The sequence below is a fragment of the Cervus canadensis genome, chromosome 20 (assembly GCF_019320065.1).
Source record: "Cervus canadensis isolate Bull #8, Minnesota chromosome 20, ASM1932006v1, whole genome shotgun sequence".
Lineage (NCBI taxonomy): Eukaryota > Metazoa > Chordata > Mammalia > Artiodactyla > Cervidae > Cervus > Cervus canadensis.
The window spans coordinates 51,994,409-52,015,471 of record NC_057405.1 but is presented as its reverse complement, the minus strand read 5'-3'; positions in this window follow the sequence as shown (position 1 = coordinate 52,015,471).

The following is a 21,063-nucleotide window of genomic DNA, read 5'->3' as shown; positions in this document are numbered from 1 at the left end:
ACTTTCATTGCCCAAATATATATTTAAACGACCTAATTCAACTGATTTATATTAAGGGAACTGTGGGAATAACCCTGAGAATAGAGAAAGGAGTGTTTAAAGATAACAGAATTTAAAAAAAAACAAGTTCATGTGTTTTGCTTATTTTACCAAACGGTTACTAGGTCACCAGCTAACAAAACACAAAATCACTATGAAATATTACCTTTAAACCTGAATTATTTTCAATAGAGTATTACTTGTTAAATGTTCCATAAGTTTTTATATTATATGATTTTAATATTTTAATTTCTTTAGGTAGAAGTTAATTTTATTCTAGTATTTATATCAAGGGTGATCCCCTGGAGGATGAAATGGCAACCCACTCCAGTATTCTTGTCTGCAAAATCCTGTGGACAGAGGAGCCTGGAAGGCTACAATCCATGAGATCACAGCATCAGATATAATTGAGCATGTATAGATGCAGCACAATATATCAATACTTCTGTTTTTATTCTTATTTCTCTCATTTTAAAATATACAATCTTGTACTATCTGGTTTGTATATTTTAAATGATATACTTTGAATTCCCGTTATTATTTATACACCTCGTACCAGTGATTTCACTCCACTTCCAATTTCTCTATCCCATGTATTTAATCGAAGATTTCTCATTTGTCAGAACAGAAAACATTTACACAGTATTCCTCTACCTATAGCCCCGTCCTTGTTTTAGTCTTCATCTTGCAATTAAATACAATTCTCACCATCTACTTTTTCGCCAAAACTTGTGCAGTTATCTAATTACTGGTTTAGGATGAAACTTTTCCTCTAGCAAAGGGCTTGGCAACTACACAACTTTTCCATGGGATTCTCTAGACCAGAATACTGGAGTGGGTTGCCATTTCCTTCTCCATGGGATCTTCCCAACCCAGGAATTGAACCCGGGACTTGGACGTTAAGTCTTATTTTAGAGAACTGGTTTCATACTGATAATTTTCCTGTTATCCATCAGCTCCATACTTACATTTACCCAATATATATATGTCAAAGGATGTCAGTCTGAAAACTGACAGATTTAGTCAGTTTCCAAACTTTTCCCAGATTTCTCACTTATAGTTTTGATATTAATTTTTGCTTTTCAGAGGTACTTCAAAATCAGAAGAGGTTCAGGCAGATCAGAGATGCTGGTAGCCGCTGGCTCTTTCTGATGTGTCAGCAGGAATGACTCCAGACTCCAGTGACCCAGCAGGAACCCTCTCTTTTTTCAGTGGTTTCGGTGACAGAAAAGGCAGCCTCTATTCAGCAGTTCCCAAATCAACGTTAACAGCACAGTGGCAGGCGCAGGCTCATCCCAGGGACAGGAGGAGCTTCTGATCTCTGGGTGTTACACTGTCTTAGTTTTTCCTCCTTCTACTCGTCCATTAAATTGGTGACCTATGTACTAAATATTTCCTCCATTATTGTCTTATGGATTCTGGGACTCAGTTCTTACATCTGTTCTTGAATTTTAGGATTTGTCACTTTATCTTTTATTGTTTGCCTTGTTTTCGTTTCATCTCTAAGATCAAGTAAAATAGAGAATGCACTTGTCATGTCCGTCTATGTATTGTTAGAACTTACCACAGAACCCAGTCTGTGTTCAGTAAATAAGTGCTCAAAAGATAAATAAATGGATGAAACATTTCAATTTAAAAATATTTATTACCACTTGGTCATGGTGTTTTGTTGTTGGTGGTGCTGAATTCGTTTGCTAATATTTTGTTAAGTATTTTTTGCATTGTTCACCAAGAACACTGGTCCGTAGCTTTCTTTTCTTGTAGTGTCTTTTTCTGGCATAGTAACAGGGTAATAACACAGACCTCATAAAATGCATTTGGAAATATTCTCTTTTCTTCAATTTATTTATTTACGTTTGGGCAAAAAGATGAGAAGGATTGGCATTAATTCCTTTTTAAATGTTGAGTAGAATTTTCCAGTGAAGTCACTTATTCCTGGGGTTTTGCTTGTTAGAAGGTTTTTGATTCTGATTCAATCTCCATACTAATTATAGCTCTAGTCATGCTTTCTATTTCTTCCCTGTCCAGTCTTGGTAAATTGCATGTTTCTAGTAATTTAGCTATTTGTTCAAGGTTATTTAATTTGTTGATATGTAATTAACCATAACATTTCCTTATAATCTTTGCTTATTCTACGCCAACATTCATAATGCTGCCACTTTCATTTCTAGTTTTAGTTATTTGAGTTGTTTCTATTTTTCTTAGTCCTTTTGGTTAAAAGTTTCTCAGCTTTGTTTAGTTTTATTGACTTTTTTATATTTAAAAATTTTATGTTTTGTTTTCTGCTGTATTACATACTCCTCCTTTCCTTCTGCTAGGAAGGATTTATATTGTCTTAAATTTTTAAAATTTCTTTGAGGTATAAAGTTATATATTATTATACAAAATCTTTTTTCTGCATTAACCTAGGTGTTTACTACAGAAACATCCATCTTTGTACTACTTTTCCTGCATTTCATAAATTTTGGTATGTCGTGTTTTGTGTTTGAACCAACATATTTTCTAATTTTTCTTTTGAATCTTTCTTTTACTCATTGGTTGTTCAGAAGAGTGGTTTTTAATTTTTATATTTTTAATAATTTTTAATTTTCATAATTGTCATAATATAGGACATTCCATCCAACAGCAGCAGAATATACACTCTTTTCAAGCACACACAGACCATTATCTAGGATATATCACATTAGGTCACAAAACAAGTCTTAACAAATTTAAGACTGAATTTACAAGACTGAAATCAAGTATCTTTCTACCATTATGGACTGAAACTAGATATCAGTAACAGAAGGAAAACTGGAAAATGATCAACTAATTTTAAATGAATAACAATACACTAAGACACACATTATAAGATGCATTATTTTGACATTACATTTGTATGGAGGCAATTTTTTTTTTAACTTTTAAAGATTATTTAAAATTTATCTTATATTTCTTATTTTTCTTCATTCTGTGTAAAGTTAGCTATATGAAAACAAAACCAATCTCAGCAAAATAATTTATTACCTTGGATTTCCTAAAAGTCCTCTTTAAAAACAGTTATATATTTATTTCCCCTGCACTCCTGGTTACATGGCACTCCATGGTTAATGGCAATTTCTTCATAACTCCTTTCATTAGGACTTTCTCATGTTCAACACATTTAAATACTAGAATATTTTAAACTCCAGAACTTGAAACCTTTTATTTATTTTTTTTGTACTGTTTCCTTTTATTTTATTTTTTTCATTTATTTTTATTAGTTGGAGGCTAATTACTTTACAATATTGTAGTGGGTTTTGTCATACATTGACATGAATCAGCCATGGATTTACATGTATTTCCCACCCCGATCCCCCCTCCCGCCTCCCTCTCCGTCCCATCCCTCTGGGTCTTCCCAGTGCACCAGCCCTGAGCACTTGTCTCATGCATCCAGCCCGGGCTGGTGATCTGTTTCACCCTAGATAATATACATGTTTCGATTCTGTTCTCTCGAAACATCCCACCCTCGCCTTCTCCCACAGAGTCCAAAAGTCTGTTAAGTGCAGTTTGAGTACAAGAAAACCATGACCCTCACAAATTGCAAAATTAATGAAGAAAATAGTGTCTAAAAACAGAATGCATCTTATAAAAAATAACTTACATGCCCACCATTCATCAATCATCATCCACTCTTTGTCCACTCTTTTTGCAAATACAGCAAGCTTTTATTACATTGTTTTATAAATAAACTGTTTATAATTAAGATTATTGTTTTTCTTAACCAATGGACATCCTTTTCTATTTGTGAAATTGCTTGTTTATCTTGGTTTGTTATGAAATTAAGAATACTTTTCCATTAAAATTAGTGAAAACATATAAATCGTTTTTTATTTAACTTTTTAAAATTTAGCATCAACATAATGAAAAATGAATTAAAATAATTACATGAGGACTAAGTGTACTGAATGCCAAGTATGTATATACATCAAGTCCACAGGTATTCAAGGAAAGTTGGAAGCTTGAGCCAAAATGTGGAGGTGGTAAAATACAAGCTCTGTTTGGTCTTATTGACTGCACTGAATAGTTCTAGCACAGGGGTTCTGTAATATAATGAAGAACATAAGATAAAATTACTGCTACAAATTGTACCTGTCAGAATCCTACTGGCCAAGACAAAAAATGTGAATTTTATTTTATAACCAATTCAGTGGTATCATAAATTTAGAAAATTTAAAAAAATGTTTTAAAAAGTTAAAATGCTATCAAAATCTAGCAGATTTTAGGTTTGAGTTAGAATTGACAATATTTTATCATTTTAGTTTAAAACGTCTTTCCATAGTGGGTTTTTCTCTTTCCTATTTTTATACTATTTATTCATTATTTTTACAAACTATTTAACTAAACATAATTTTTTCAACTGATCTGTCTTTAGAAATGTTTTGCTCTTCTTTATCTTACCATTGTCCTCAATCTTAGTCTTCTAAACAAACTAGGAAATCTAAAACTTCAAAGGAAGAACTTTTCTTCTCTTTTTCTCAAATGTAATTAAATAGCTTTATTTTCAGCAGGGGCTCAAGTTAAATGTTCCTCCAGGCAATTGACAAAGCAAGTATGGTGCCTGCTTCTCATTCCGTCAAAGAATCTGCTAAATTACCCTTAGCATCTCTTTGTTTAACTACATTCCCATGTATCCTATAGAGTTTATTTTCAAGGAACATTTGACAAGAAGTATTCTTTAATGTTTTGCTTGCTGCTCTTTTAGCAGTGTCAATCTTGAACTCCAACTGCCCTACAAATTGTATTTCTTCAGGCAAAGTGACTTTTTCAACTATTTCTCTTTCACAATGGAAGAATTCAGGTAAGCCAAGACAGCATAGAGAACAATACACTAAGTAGCGATTATTCAACTGTGTACTTCAAAGAAATATATAAAAAAGATAAGAGCAAAAGCATATTTGAAAATATTTGGCAACTAAGATATGACATTGAGGCTACATTTTCAGAAAGACACAATAAAACTGATAACTGCATTTTTATCTTGAAAAATAGCATATCTTAGAAACTTCACAATTTGTACTAGTTATATCTTTAAAAAATAACTTTATATCTATAGTAAGGTTACAAAACAGTATTTTAGGAGAATGCCAACATATTGCCAAATGGAATACTTTAGAAAGTTTGCAGTATATAAAGAGAGTAAGATCAGTAGTTAGTCAGAAAGCTTAATTCACATATTAAATTGCATGTTTTGCATATTAAATCGCATATTAAATCAGAGGACCAGACAGGGTCCTCTGTCTCAAAATCAGGATGCAAAAAGACTTTGCAGTGATTTTTCTGAGTGAAAGCCATGGAACAGACATCAGTGGTTGGACTTTTACTTCTTCATAATTCTTTGATTCAGCAAACAAAAGGTGAATTAGACACCCTTAAAATATAGTGTTTGGGAAATACTGCTCCCATTAAAAATCGATAATAGTAATAACAATTTAGTTTATGATTCATGACTGCCTTTTGCCTGATGATAGAAGATATACAATATTTATCAATATAGTACTTGCGAAAATTAATGATAGTTTATTTATAACGTAAGTTAACAAATAACAAGTAAGCATCCATGACTCAAACAAAAAATTCTGTTTGAGCTCTTGCAGTTCTTGCAAATTATAAGCTCTTGCAGTTCAAGTAGCACTCCTAGATGACTCTTTCTTAATATGGATTTTGGGGCTCTGTTTATTTTTTTCCATGTTATTCCACTCCATCGGAATCCTTTGCTCAGTCACAAGTGTGAAAAATTGAGCAGAATCTTTTAATGTTAGTCCTTCAGAAGATGTATATCATGATCACATTCAAATGCAAGAAGACTAGGAAATGCCTCTTTCCTGTATACTCATTGGAAAAATAGCGGTTTGGGAAATCACTGTCAGTTCTACAGAGTATATCCCAATTTCAATGCTACTCAGTGACTTTGAGGCAGGGAGTATGTAAGCTCATATTATGTATGTCCAGTACAATTTGAATGTATCTTTACTTACATGTAAACCAAAATATCTGTGTATGTAGCTTCTTATGGGCCAATGGGGGACTTCTGCTGGGAACATATGAAAGGCCAAGCTCAAGCTGTATTTAAAAAAAAAAAAATCCAACTGAAGATGTAGTTCAAAAGGCAAAACTGGTTTAGGAACACAGATAAAGAGTAAAGACAGCCTTCATGAGGGGATTTCCTGCGGTTCTGAAAAATTATAAGCCATCTTGAAAAAAACATTGCCAACCAAGGGCTATGTAAAAACTGAAAATTATGGCATATGTTAATCTGGAAGTGTTCTTCTGTTGGACATCACAGTAGGGAACACAGTAAAATATTCTGATAATAAATGGCATTATAAGCCATGCTTAAAATTTTATGGAATCTCTAATTACTATTGTGTGTCAGAAACTCAGGAAAAAAGGAAATGTATATAAAATACAGAAAAACAAATGGGCAAAGGAACCAGAATTGAACAGCATCACATTCCACAACTCCTTACATACATATTATATTTTGCATAGTCTGGAAAGAGTTTTTTTGTTTGTTTGTTTTAATAACAGCAACAGTATAACATATAGTCAAGGATAAGGAGAAAATAGTCCTGATCTTCCCAGAGGTATTTGATAATTAAACAACTGCCTTGCCACATTCTGATTTTTGGAAAATTGAGTAAATTATCTGGTGAGATAGTATTTTTTATTCTATATCTGTAACTTAAAGAAATGTTTAAGAAAATAAGATATTTTATCTAGGTAGGCATTTCAAGTCTACATTTTAAAAGGTACTCTTTTGCTCTAAGTTCATATCAGTGACAGAAAAAATATTAAAAGAAAAATTAGGTTTACATATATGTAAATAAAGACAAATAAAAATCATAGACCAAACACATAAAAGAAACAAAAAAATCAGCCACAGGCATGGCATGGAATACTTGCTCCCTGAGTAAATGAGGACTAAAGATGGGTACTCAGATCGAAGGCATGTGTCAGTCTTTCTGGCCAAACACAGATAATTTGTTGAGGCTTGTTTATCCATGAATGAACTCGGATCAGAAGGACATATAACATACTTGAAGCTTTCTATCCAGTGAAAAGAATGTAACCAAACACCAGGTTGCAGAAAAGATCTAGACCAAGTGACTGTTCCGTGTCAGATCACATTAAGGAAGTATCCATTCCTAAGCCACCAGTGTAAGACTTGATTCTGCTTTTGGAACATTCCAGGTGGAAGTTCCTATAAAATAACCAGTGATGGAGAGATGAATAGAGAAGAGAAAACAGAAAACAGTGAAAACAAATCAACTAGTCAATACCTGGAAATCTTTGTGGAAATCTGATACAGACATCACAGCCAAAGAATAATGAGAGATGGAGTCATAAAAAGTAATAAATGAGTAATTGGAAATTTTCAAAGAAATAAAGAAAGAATGCCAGCTCTAAAATGAAGAAAAAATTGTGAAACAATAACAAGCAGATATAAAATAAGAGAAGGTGGTATGAAAAAGAGCCTATTTGAAACCCTATAAGTAACAGAACATTTACAATCATTGGAATAAAATATGCTTGGAAAAAGATAAACTACAGACTTCACATGGTCAAAGACAGGGAATTCACCAGTGTAAATGAAAGAAAAAGTTGACTGAAAAATATGAAAGTTATAATGTTGAAAAACCAGACTGTTTACAATAAAGAAAATGTGCAATACAATATAGATCTGAGGATACAAAGTAGTACGTAATAGGAAAAAATCATGTAAAGAAAATAACTGCCACCATAGATGTTTATACCTATATGCACTGCAACTCAATAAATGAGGGCAAAATAAATACATTTTTCAGAAATATGCACTAAAATATTTTATTGTCATTTGCTGAAACTAGTGCCAGAGTATAAAATTCAGAATGCAAAAATAAATAAATAAATAAAACAACTAGCAAAAGCACTGGGATACAAGGAAAAATCATGACATACAAACCACATACATGTATGTAATTCAAAACATTTTCTTTTTTAAAAAAATCTTTTTAACTTTTTGTTTTACATTGGATCATAGCTGTTTAACAATGCTGCAATAGCTTCAGGTGCAAAGCAGACTGACTCAGCCTTATATATACACTCCCTGGCCACCCAGGCTGCCACATCACATTGAGCAGGGTTTCAAGATTGATAACAAAAATAATTTTATGTAAATACTTTAGAATTAAACTTCTACAAACTACAAAGAATTTTCACATCCTCAGCAATACTTACTGTTTTATTTTAGTAATTAGTAAAAAAAAAAAGTCTTTTTTTCATAGTAGTTATTGTTGTTCAGTCACTCGGTCCTGTCTGACTCTTTGTGACCCCATGGTCTGCAGCACGTCAGGACTTTCTGTTCTTCACCACCTCCCAGGACCTGCTCAAACTCATTTCCATAGAATCAGTGATGCCATCCAACTGTCCCATCATCTGTCAGCCCCTTCTTTCAATCTTTCCCAGCATCAGGGTCTTCTCTAATGAGTTGGTTCTTCCCATAAGGTGACCAAAGTATTGGAGTTTCAGCTTCAGCATCAGTCCTTCCAATGAATATTCAGGACTGATTTCCTTTAGGATTGACTCATTTGATCTCCTTGCTGTCCAAGGAACTCTCAAGACTGTTCTCCAATACCACATTTCAAAAGCATCAGTTCTTCAGCACTCAGCCTTCTTTATGGTCCAACTGTCACATCCATGCATGACCACTGGAAGGACCATAGCTTCAACTAGATGGATCTTTGTAGGCAAAGTAACGGTCTCTTCTTTTTCATATGCTGTCTAGGTTTGTCATAGTTTTTCTTCCAAGGAGCAAGCATCTTTTAATTTCGTGGCTGCAGTCACCATCTTCAGTGATTTTGGAGCCCAAGAATATAAAGTCTTTCAGTGTTTCATTGATTCCCCATCTAGCCATGAAGTGATGGGACCAGATGCCATGATCTTAGTTTTCTGAATGTTAAGCTTTAAGCCAACTTTTGCACTCTCCTCTTCACTTTCATCAAGAGGCTCTTTAGTTCTTCTTCACTTTTTGCCATAAGGGTGGTGTCATCTGCATATCTGAGGTTATTGATATTTCTCCTGGCAATCTTGATTCCAGCTTGTCCTTCCTCCAGCCCAGCGTTTCTCATGATGTACTCTGCATATAAGTTAAATAAGCAGGGTGACAATATACAGCCTTGACGTACTCCTTTTCCTATTTGGAACCAGTCTGTTGTTCCATGTCCAGTTCTAACTGTTGCTTCCTGACCTGCATACAGGTTTCTCAAGAGGCAGGTCAGGTGGTCTGGTATTCCCATCTCCTTCAGAATTTTTCACAGAGGCTGAGAGGAGCTACCCCATGCCTGAGGTCAGGGCCGGCGGCCGAGAGGAGCAACCCCATGTCCAAGGAGCGGTGGCTATGTGGGCACAGGAGGACCGAGAGGAGCTACTCTACGTTCAAGGTCAGGAGGGGAGGCCGTGAGGAGATACCCCTCGTCCAAGGTAAGAGAAACCCAAGTAAGACGGTAGGTGTTGCAAGAGGGCATCAGAGGGCAGACAGACTGAAACCATAATCACAGAAAACTAGCCAATCTGATCACAGGACCACAGCCTTGTCTAACTCAGTGAAACCAGCCATGCCGTGTGGGGCCACCCAAGACGACGGGCCATGGTGGAGAGGTTGGACAGAATGTGGTCCACTGGAGAAGGGGATGGCAAACCACTTCAGTGTTCTTGCCTTGAAAGCCCCATGAACAGTTGCTTTCTCTATGATCCCACAATGTTGGTAATTAAGATTAAACAAAGGAGATAACATGGGACCTAATACAATAGTTTCCTCATAAAAAGAGGAAAACACATCAGAACACTCTCTGCCACAACTGAACACACTGAGGAAGTCCTCCAAACCGGGAAGAGAGTTCTCACCAGAAACTGAACCCTGAAAACACCTTGATTTTGGACTTTACAACCCTTAGAAGTGTGAGAATTAAAAAAAAAAAAATGTTGATTAAGGCAGACTGTCTCTGGTATTATTTTATGGCAGCATGAGATGACTGAGAAAGATTTTAATACCTACCCAGGAGTGCTACTGTAACAAATGCCGAAATGCGGAAGCAACTTTGGAACTGCATAATGGGTAAAGGCTGGGAATATTTTGAGGAGCTAAAAGTCTTTTATTGCTGTGAAGGGACTGTTGGTGGCGATGGAGTTAAAGGGGATTTTGATGAGGTCTCAGAAAGATAAGAGGGGAGCTCAATGGAAAGCCTCATCTTCTTAGACAATGCATAAGTAATGTTGGTTAATGGACACTAAAGGTCATCATAGTGATGAATGGAAAGGAAGGGCATGTTATTGGGAACTGAAGGAAAGGCAGTCTTTGTTATAAAATGGCAAAAATGTGGCTGAATTGTGTTTTACCATTTTTTTGTGGAGGGTAGACTTTTCAAATAATGAAACTGGATATTTAGCTGAGGAGATTTCTAAGCAAAATATCGAAGGAGTGGCTTGACTCTTTCTGAACTGCATATAGTAAAATGTAAGAGGAGACGAATTAATTGAAAGGGAATTGCTAAACAAATAAAGAACCAGAACTTGAAGATTTGGAAAATTCTAAACCTCTCCAAATTTCAGAAGATAAGAAAATGTGCTCCAAAGAAAACCTCAAGGATGCTGCTGGATTTTCACTCAATAAAGAGCCTGCACATTTATACAGCAGAAACACTGATAGTTTGAACTGAAGGGGATTCACATGGGATAAAATTCTATCCCTGGGTCCGGGATATCTATTGGAGAAGAAATGGCAACCACTCCAGTATTCTTGCCTGGAGTATTCCACAGACAGGGAAGCCTGGTGGACTATAGCCCATAGAGTCACAGAGAGTCAGACACGACTGATCAACCAACACACACACACACACACACACACACACGCAATGAAGAAAAGCCTCTGTAGAGCTTGGGTCCTTAGGACAAGGCCTCAGATCTATTCAGATGCAAGTAGCAGCTGTAATGGCAATCTGGGCTGACAAGGAAGTTTGTATTATTTAGAAACATGATATAATTTATTACTTCCTGTGACTATTTCAACAACATATGTTGATAGCTCTTCATTAGCTTTCTATTACTGCTGTAACAAATTACCACAAACTTGATGGGCTTAAACAACACCATTTATTCTCTTACAGTTCTAGAGGTCAGAAGTCTAAATAGATTTCACTGGACCAAAACAAGATATTAACAAGACTGCACTATTTCTCAGAGAAGGCAATGGCACCCCACTCCAGTACTCTTGCCTGGAAAATCCCATGGACGGAGGAGCCTGATAGGCTGCAGTCCATGGGGTCGCGAAGAGTCGGACACGACTGGGCGACTTCACTTTTACTTTTCACTTTCATGCATTGGAGAAGGAAATGGCAACCACTGGTGTTCTTGCCTGGAGAATCCCAGGGACGGGGGAGCCTGGTGGGCTGCCGTCTAGGGGGTCGCACAGAGTCGGGCACGACTGAAGCGACTTAGCAGCAGCAGCGGCGGCGGCAGCACTATTTCTGGAGTCTCTATGGATGAGTCTGTCTCCTTGCCTTTTCCAGCCTGTAGTGGCCTCACTGGTATTCTCTGGCTTGGGCTCCTTCCCCCATCCTCAGAGTCATCATCACTCTCTGACAATGCTTCTGTTTCTGTATATGGACTTCTCCACTCTATTTAAATCTTTCTTTGCTTCCCTTTTTTAAGAACATTTATGATTACATTCTGGGCCCAATCAGATAAAGCCCCATTATCTTAATAAAATCTGTAAAGTACCTTCCCCCAATTCTGTGGATTAGTACTTGTGTGTCTTTGGGGGCTTTTATTCAGCCTGCTTTAAAAGGTTATACTACTTTCAGGGAACAGAAGTGTACATTGGGAAGCAAAAAATGTATAGCATAATAATTACTACTGTACCCCCCCCCAAGAAAAATCATATAATCTAACTTGAAATAGATAAAATACTAGAAATAAATAACCAAGAAACAACCTACAAGATATCACATTTTCATCTGCACTGAATTTGTACTGACCTACTTACTTTGGTCTATGTTAGGTCATTGTATCTATTCCTTAGAAATATCCCTAAGGCTTAGCATAGGGTCATGAAATGTTTTACTACTGACTAAACATTACTACCTGGACAACCTTAACTCTATTAAAATCTATAAGCTTAAATAACTAAAATAACAGGCTAACACTGAAACATTTAAAAAGTTACTAAATGACTTTCAATGCTTATTGTAATTCTGTTATTCCATAATATCAATGTATTTATTGACAACATAAAATTAGTAATTAATTGATAAGTCAAAGACAAAAGCCTTGAACTGTTCTGTCACTCTTTAAAGTGATTCATTGTAGCTAATTAAAGTCTGGTAAATATTTATCTCTTTCTTTTGCACAGGTAAAATAGTGTGTCTGTTCTCATAAAAATTTATTCAAATTATAAAAGCTTTTGGACCTTCACTTTAAAAAAGCAAAAATCTATTACATTAGAAGTTTGGCATTTCATTAAAAACAGCTTTACATTAATGTGACAAATTAAAAAGTGTCATAAACTGAATACTAACCATCTTTGTACAAATCAGTGCTGCAGATGGATTTTATTTTGCTTTATTTTGTTACTTATCTTTATCTTTCCTCTTTCAATGTCTTAAACTTCATTGTTATCTTTAAGACCTTTGATAGCATTGTGAAAACTGCTTCAATTCCTAACAATTCATTCTATTAAAATGAACATACATATGTTTCCACAAGGCAAAGGAACTCATAGAATTATTGACTCAAAAATATGATTTATGACATGACCACATTTTCTCTTCTTAGTTCAAAACAGCTAGCATATTATCTTATTAATTTATCTATATAATCAAACATTTGGTATATGTGACTCTCACTTACTAACTCATGAAAAGTCCTTTAAGTTATAATTATTAACAAAAAGAAAATGCTTTCAAGGGATTGTCAAACTTCTTATAAGCAACAGAAAACAAAAGGATTGTGAAACCTGGGAACAAGTGAACTGAATGTAAACTTTCTGTTCCCAATGCACCCATCTTCAAAACACTTGCCAGTTTTAATCAAGGAGAATGAAAATGAACAGAGATTCTGTTGAGATCTCCATGGAGAGAGCTAACGAGGGGGGAGAGGTGTCCCTTCCATGAGGGCTATAACGTGTCATTAAGAAGAGCCAAGGAACCCAGAACTAAGAAATGGTGTTCCAGGAAGAGTTGATACTTAGGAACCACAAGTCACTTACAGGAAGATTAAGCAGCACTTTGATATTCCTTTTGGGCTTTGATGTCCAAAAATCACAAGGGTGCTGCATGTGTGGCCTAAGTCTTTCCTTCCCTAACATTACAATTGTGAAGGGAAACAGGTATGAAAAATGTTCTGAATCAGAAAGAAACACCTGCAGTGTGAAGACTAAGCCAGAAGCTGGGGAAAAAAATAACACTATTAGAATTGGAAAAACACCTTGGATGATTGGGGATTCAATTTTCTACAAGAAAAAGACATTTGAATTCAGTCTGCTTCTTTCCTTAAGAGTTCATTCTTAAAATGTCTTTTTGATGCATAGGCACATTTATCTCCTATAGAGAAAAAATGATTGTAGCATAATTTGAATACTAAACTATTAGTATCAGTAGGAACATGTCTTTCTGTCTTCCATACTCTTTTTTTTTTTTTTCCCCTTGGGCGTCACAAATATAAGCCATCTGGTATGCCAGATGCTTTCTTTTCTCTTTATTCATGCAGAAAGTGTAGGTGGAAGGCCTCCAAAATTCCAGACACTATTATCCACTTGCTTATCGTCATCATCACTATCAACTTCCCAGCACTTTAATAAATGATGCCTTTTCTCTGGTTTGAAATCAGTCAGATTTATATAAATTATTTACTTTTCCCCCCTACAAGATGTCAGCTAAATTTTAGTTGGTCAGAAATCTGGAATATGGTTAACTATGGCTCTGTTGTATATAAGCTCCAACTTCATGCAGTGTGTTCCATTTTAAACAAAGTGTTGACTCAAATTTTATTACAGTATTTATCAACCTGTCTCTTCACCAGTGCTTACTTTCTCAAAAGCAATTTGAATTTAATTATATGTATTTTTGAGTACCTGGCAGGCTCTAATCCAGTTCATTCTATCAAGGTATATTGATCAAAAAACGTGTGTGCGTATGTGTGTACATGTATGTGTGTCCTTTCATGTGTGTGGATATGTGTGCATACATACAAAAGGAAAACATTTCCATGCATGGTGAGCATATCACAATCAAGCGGGTAAATCTAGCAGAGTAATAACAGAGGGAGGCCTAGAAACTCATCATGCTTAGTGTTATTAGTAAAGTACTGGTGTCAGGAATTAAAACAGTCCCAGGTTAAACAATTCATTTGCAGTAGAACAATTTGTTGCAAGAGCTATTTAGCAAACTATCTAGAAAGAAGCATTCCAGTAACAGAGTAGCTATTTTTGTGTAGTGGTTAACTTAGAATCCCATTTTCAATTATAAAGTCACATAAGTACAACAGCATGTGAGTACTCACAAATTTTCAGATGAAGTTAGAATCCAGGGCAGTAGGGCCACATCCAATATGAGAAATATGATTGACCAAGGCCTGTGTCATAGAGTTGATATGAAGACCTACTGAAATAATATAAAAAGAACTACCTTCCATAGAAAACAGATCAACAAGAGCTTGTTGAGTTTAAAATAAAGATTTTGAAGTCACTGTTTCAAAGATTTGTAAAATATCTAAGTTGAAAAACTGAAATAGCTATAGTATTATGAATATAATTATGATTACTGAAGTTTGCATTACTTTACAGACTAAACACTGAAGTGTTAGAGATGTAAATAGAGAACAACGCAAAATATTACCACGAGGATGAGGAATGATCATCCAGAAGGAAATGGATGGATCTAGAAGGAAATGGTAAAGTGTGAGAACTAATAAAAAGAGAATTTTAATCAGAATGAGAAAAATCTCTGGCTCCACTTGTCTGGGAAAGCTGAAAAGGGATGGCTTTTACATAGAGAAAGAGTGGGTGCTGACGGTGGATGTTACAGATCCCCAGTTGGAACTGTATAGTGCTTTGCATTCTAAAGTCAGTACAAATAACCTGGTAACGTTATTTAAAAAGTGTTTGCTCTACAACTACAGTTTTAGGACAAATCAACTACTGTGCCCTCCTTCCAACTAAACTGCTGCCCTTCCCCTCCATGGTAAGTATGGACTTGCCAAGGCTCATCAGGCAGGTTTCAGCAGTGTAATAGCTAGAAGAAAGACTTTATAATCGATCCAGTCACACATGCTATTTATAAATACATACCTGCTGTAATTTACTGAATATGGAGGTTAATATGCAAATTCAGATGCGTAACTTAAAATTAGTAAATGCTATGTTTTTCATTCTTCAATGCTTGTTTGTTAACATTAAATATTTTGTGTTCTTTTATATTTCTGAATTAAAATAACCTTCTAAAATTGTTAAAGAGACATATCTTAACTAAGTACTTCAAAGTAAATATTTATATTTTTATTATTACCCTAATACCATAAAACCCTTCAATGTACATCTTGCATGTGCCTGTGTGGTTTTGTCTGTGTATGTCTACATTTAAACACGCACATGCATGCATAGTGAATTGAGTGCTACAGCAAAAAAAATTGTCTTTCATTTCAATCATTTTTATACTTCTGTTTAAAAGACTTATATTGTACTATTTTACTACAACTGCAGAGTTTTTACTATAATCATATATCTATTCTGAAATGCAGATGTGTAAAATTCAAATATCTAATTACCTGGGGCACTAATAGCTTTAACAAGGCATATTCAGATTTTAAGTATACATCCGCCAACCAAAAAGAAACATATCCTAAGCCTTTATTTACGTGTTAATTGACTTTCTTATTAAAAATGTTAATTGTTGTCTTCAAATATAATTATGTATTAATTTTTCTGTGCATAAAATAATGTTCTTCATCAAGTATTAAAGAAAAACATTTTTGATATGTCATCATAAGTATGAGTTTGGAGTTGAGATATTTTATAATCAGGAAATGAGAATATGTTATTTCTAATAGAAACCTGTTGAAGAGCAGAGACAGATGAAGTAAAGGTATATTTAACAGTAAATATAATACTATATTTCAAGGAGGATAATACTGTATTTCATGATAATACCATGTGATTAATACTGTAACTTGCAGGCAATTTTCTTCTTGAATTGATTTAGAGAGTAATTTTTAACATAAAATACTCTGATTTTTTTGGGAAAAGGAAGCAAACAATCAAAGAGGAATAAAATACTGTTAGTGGAATAAAAAATAGAACAGGAAAATTGAGGAAATTTTTAAAACAGAAAAAAGTTTTAAAATGTGTTTATAGCATATCTGGTATATCTGAAATCTTCAAACCTATCAATATAGTTTCAACAAATTCAGATATTTTGAATGTTTTAGCAGAGAGTCCCTTGGACTGCAGGGATATCAGACCAGTCAATCCTTAAGGAAATCATCCTGAATATTGATTGTAACGACTGATGCTGAAGCTGAAACTCAACCCTTTGGGGACCTGATGCAAAGAACTGACTCATTAGAAAAGACCCTGATGCTGGGAAAGATTGAAGGCCGAAGGAGAAGGGTACAACAGGGATAAGATGGTTGGATGGCATCACCGACTCGAGGGACATGAGTTTGAGCAAGCTCCGGGAGTTGGTGATGAACAGGGAAGCCTGGTGTACTACAGTCCATGGGGTTGCAAAGAGTTGGACATGACTGAGCAACTGAACTGAACTGAATAGCGTCAATATCTTTTATTTTTATTTTCTAAAATCTTCAATCAGATTTGGGAATTCATTGTTAGAACATTCTTCTTGATTTCAATCTAAATAATACAGATCCACTGTATTTAGAAATGTTTACCTTTTGCACTTGGAACTTAGAAGAGAATATGCTCATACCTCTCCTGTGTTCTCACTGATAGAAACACATTCATCTTTCTTTGAGAATGTCAGGCAGATCTATCATGGCACAGGGTATTTATTTACAGTTTATGTGACAAACTCTGTCGGAGAAAATAACAGGTAAATAAACAGTTCATGATATACGGGCTATGTTTGCATAGAAGGTTTTCTTTCTACTTGGGGGAATTTTAATTTAGAAGTGCCCATTTATAATAAAAATTTCAAATTAACTTATCCAACAAATTACCTTTGAATTTAGAACAATTAGAAAAATAAAGGGAAGAAACTATGCAATGGTCATGTCACGTTTGTTTTTTTAAGCAATGTAAAAAAACCTTTTGGTATACTGAAGGGATTATAGTTTAGGTATTGAAGTGGACTGCTACAGGTCTCTCTGTACAGGTTAAATCACCTAAAGGCAAGTCATTTAGCTCTCTGTTTCAACTTCTAGTCTATAAAGCATGAAAATAATACTACCTACCTTAGACATTCCTTGTCAGAATTAAATGGATTAACATAGGTGAAAGCTATAGAAGAGTCCTTGGAATAAAATAAGTGCTAAATGATTTTTATTGTTCTTTTACTAAGGAAAAATACACATTGGGGCTTCCCTGGTAGCTCAGCTGGTAAAGAATCCACCTTCAATACAGGAGACCCTGGTTCAATTCCTAGGTTGGGAAGATCCCCTGGAAAAGGGATAGGCTACCACTCCAGTATTCTTTCTTCAGCTTCCCTGGTGGCTCAGACGGTAAAGAATCCGCCTGCAGTGTGGGAGACCTGGGTTTGATCCCAGGGTGGGAAAGCTCCCCTTGAGGAAGGCATGGTAACCCACTCCAGTATTCTTGCCTGGAGAATCCCTATGGACAGATAAGCCTGGCAGGCTATAGTCTATGAGGTCACAGAGAGTTGGACATGACTGAAAGACTAAGCGCAGAGAGCAAAACACTTATCCAAGACATTTTAGCAACTTAAATCAAATCACTAATCAAGATGAAATGTCACTGGTTTTATTATTCACACAACTCAATAATTTTTAATGCAAAAAAATTATTAATGCACAAAAATTAAATAGTAATATCTAAATACTCAAAACAACGTGTGTGTGTTTGGTGTGTTTGTGTTAGCTGCTCAGTCATGTCTGATTCTTTGTGACCCCATGTACTCTAGTCCACCAAGCTCCTCTGTCCACGGGATTCTCCAGGCAAGCATACTGAAGTGGGTTGCCATGCCTTTCTCCAGGGGATCTTCCCGACCCAGGGATTGAACCCAGGTGTCCTGCATCTCAGGCAGACTCTTTACCATCTGGGCCACTCAAAATGATAAGTTCAAATAAATTTTAAAAAACTAATCAAATAACTGTGGCCTCATCAAATGAGGAATATGCAAAGTTCAAGCAGTCTCATAAGTACACTAACATTAATACACTGGGCATCATCTTAATTTTAATTTTGTAATTAATTTTGTCTTATAGATACATAATTTTGTGGTAATTTTTCTCAAGTTTATTCAGACACATGCAAAATATACTTAGTGAAAAACTCCAAACATTTTTTACAGTCTTTCCATCTATGTTTATGAAAGTGAAGCCAATAATAGTAGCTATATTTCATATTTGAAACAAAACATATATGGAGAGAAAATAATTAATCACTCCAGGCATGGGTATTGATGGAAAATTGTAGGACTCCTCACAATTGGAGAGATTATCTGATTTTCCCCCTGAAATGCATTACAACAGACTTCAAAGAATTGAAGTATGGCAAAAATCAATCAATAATATTTAAAGGAAAGTAAACTTCAAGATGAGACAGACAATATTAACATGACTGCTTTTGAGGAAATGCTTTATTAATTTTTGTAATTGTTCAATCTGAGATAGCAAGATTGCTTGCTGGAAGTTTTGGAGGATATCATAACTTAGAGGAGAATCAGTACCACTAATATTCTTCAGTGCAATCTCGTCTATAAATTTGATTGAAAAATTTATGTGATTATATTGTTAACACAGCAATGGTGATTACATCTTATTTCAGAGAATATACTTCAGCATGTCTGATGCAAAATATAATGTCTTATTTCGGTTCTTATTATAAATCAGATAAGATAAATGGCAAGATACATGATGCTTGCGCTTAGTTGCTCATTTGAGTATTGTTTTAAATACTCAAAACAATGAGTGTATGTGTTTGTGTTAGTTGCTCAGTCATATCTCTTTTGACTCCATGGACTGTAGTTCACCAGGCTCCTCTGTCCATGGGATTATCCAGGCAAGCATACTGGTGTGGTTTGCCATGCCTTTCTCCAGGGGATCTTCCCAACCCAGGGATCAAACCCAGGTCTTCCGCACTGCAGGCAGATTCTTTACCATCTGAGCCACCAGGGAAGCCCATGGAGGCTACTACTGTTAAATCAAAATTCAAAAAAGTTTAATAAAGTTTTACATGCATGTATCTGTGCAAATTCACCACAAAGGGCCATCCAAGTACAGAGTATTTAATCCCTACCAAATATAAAAAAAGTTGTTTACTAGTTCACATCAATATTCTGGTCTTTCTATAACCAAGAATACAGAAGTGTTTCTATTAATCATTCTTTCACTTTTTTTTTTTTTGAGGGGGTCTCTTATCTATTCCCCAGCTTTTCTTTGATGCTCTATTCCACATTTGATTCCCTTTTCAATTGTTATGGGACAATCAAGACCCTTACAAAAGTAATGGAACATAATAAAGAGAAATTTGCTTTAGTCAACTAATTAGACTTCTACAGAACACAAGTTGGTCTTGCCACACATTATCATCACAAATACACCTTTAATACAAGAGAAGTCAGGAGTTAAGGAAACTAATCAGTTAGAATTGATTAATTGAGAGATCATAGATTTTTTGCTTTTTTTCACTATAGAATAAAGAGTAATTTAAAGTAATATTAATATTTATTGAATCAAAGTTATGTTTACTAGAAACATTTTATAAAAAGTTAAAAGGCAAGGAAAAAAAAATGGGAGAAATAATAAGCCATGAAAATAATTCATGAAAATGTAGTATTTAGAACCAATGTAATAAACTGATAAGTAAAGAAATACAAGTAGCCAATAGAGGATTAGGCAAAAGGACAGACATTTCACAGATGATAAAACAGTACTGCAGATAATAGTTTTAGGGTGGATTCATGGATATTAATTTTATTTAGTTCATATTTACATGCAGGTTACATGTGTATGAAGTGATGCATGATCAAAATTAACATTTATTGGTTTATACAATAATGAGTGGAATTATACATATAAACAGCATGATTCATACTGTTATGAGAGTTTCTTAGCAAAAAAATATCTGAAGTATTCAATTATTGGTATAAGATTTAAAGAAAAAAGATGACAGGTCAACTAAATATTAGCTCTACTAACATGGGAAAATTATGTTTATTCCACCACAAGACTAATGAAAGTTTCTTTCATTTTAGCCAAAATGAGATAATTAAAAAATAACAATAATTAAGTAAGTAAATTGATAGAACACCAGAAAAGAGAGAGTATCACACTGATCAAATATTACATGTTTGTTTGTTTGTTTTTCCTAATCAGTGACTGGGTATTCTATCAGCAATAATAGCAGGGCAGATTTTTGCAAGACTCTGTGATAAGCTAGGAGGCAAAGGAAAATGGGCCTGGGGAAGAAAGTTGCAGATTTCAGTTGTGAATATGTTGAGTGTGAGTTTCCTGTCTTATATCCAAGAAGTTGCGTTTACTGTTTTGTTCAATATTCCTTTCCAAAGTCTAGGAGAAGCTCGGATGCAAAGGTAGGTTTTGGAAGAGTTAGAAGATGGATGAAAGTTGAAGTCATGGAGGTCAGTGAGACAGCCCAGGAGGAAATTTGTAACATTAGGAAAGATGAAGACTTAGGAGAGACATGTAAGGAATACAAATTGAAGTTTGGGAAACATGGCCAGTGTAGTAAATTGTAACATGCTTTTATAGCCATAAAATGAAGGAGGGAGTATTGGTAGGTTACCATAAGGTACCTGAGGTGAGGAGTGGATGGGGAGG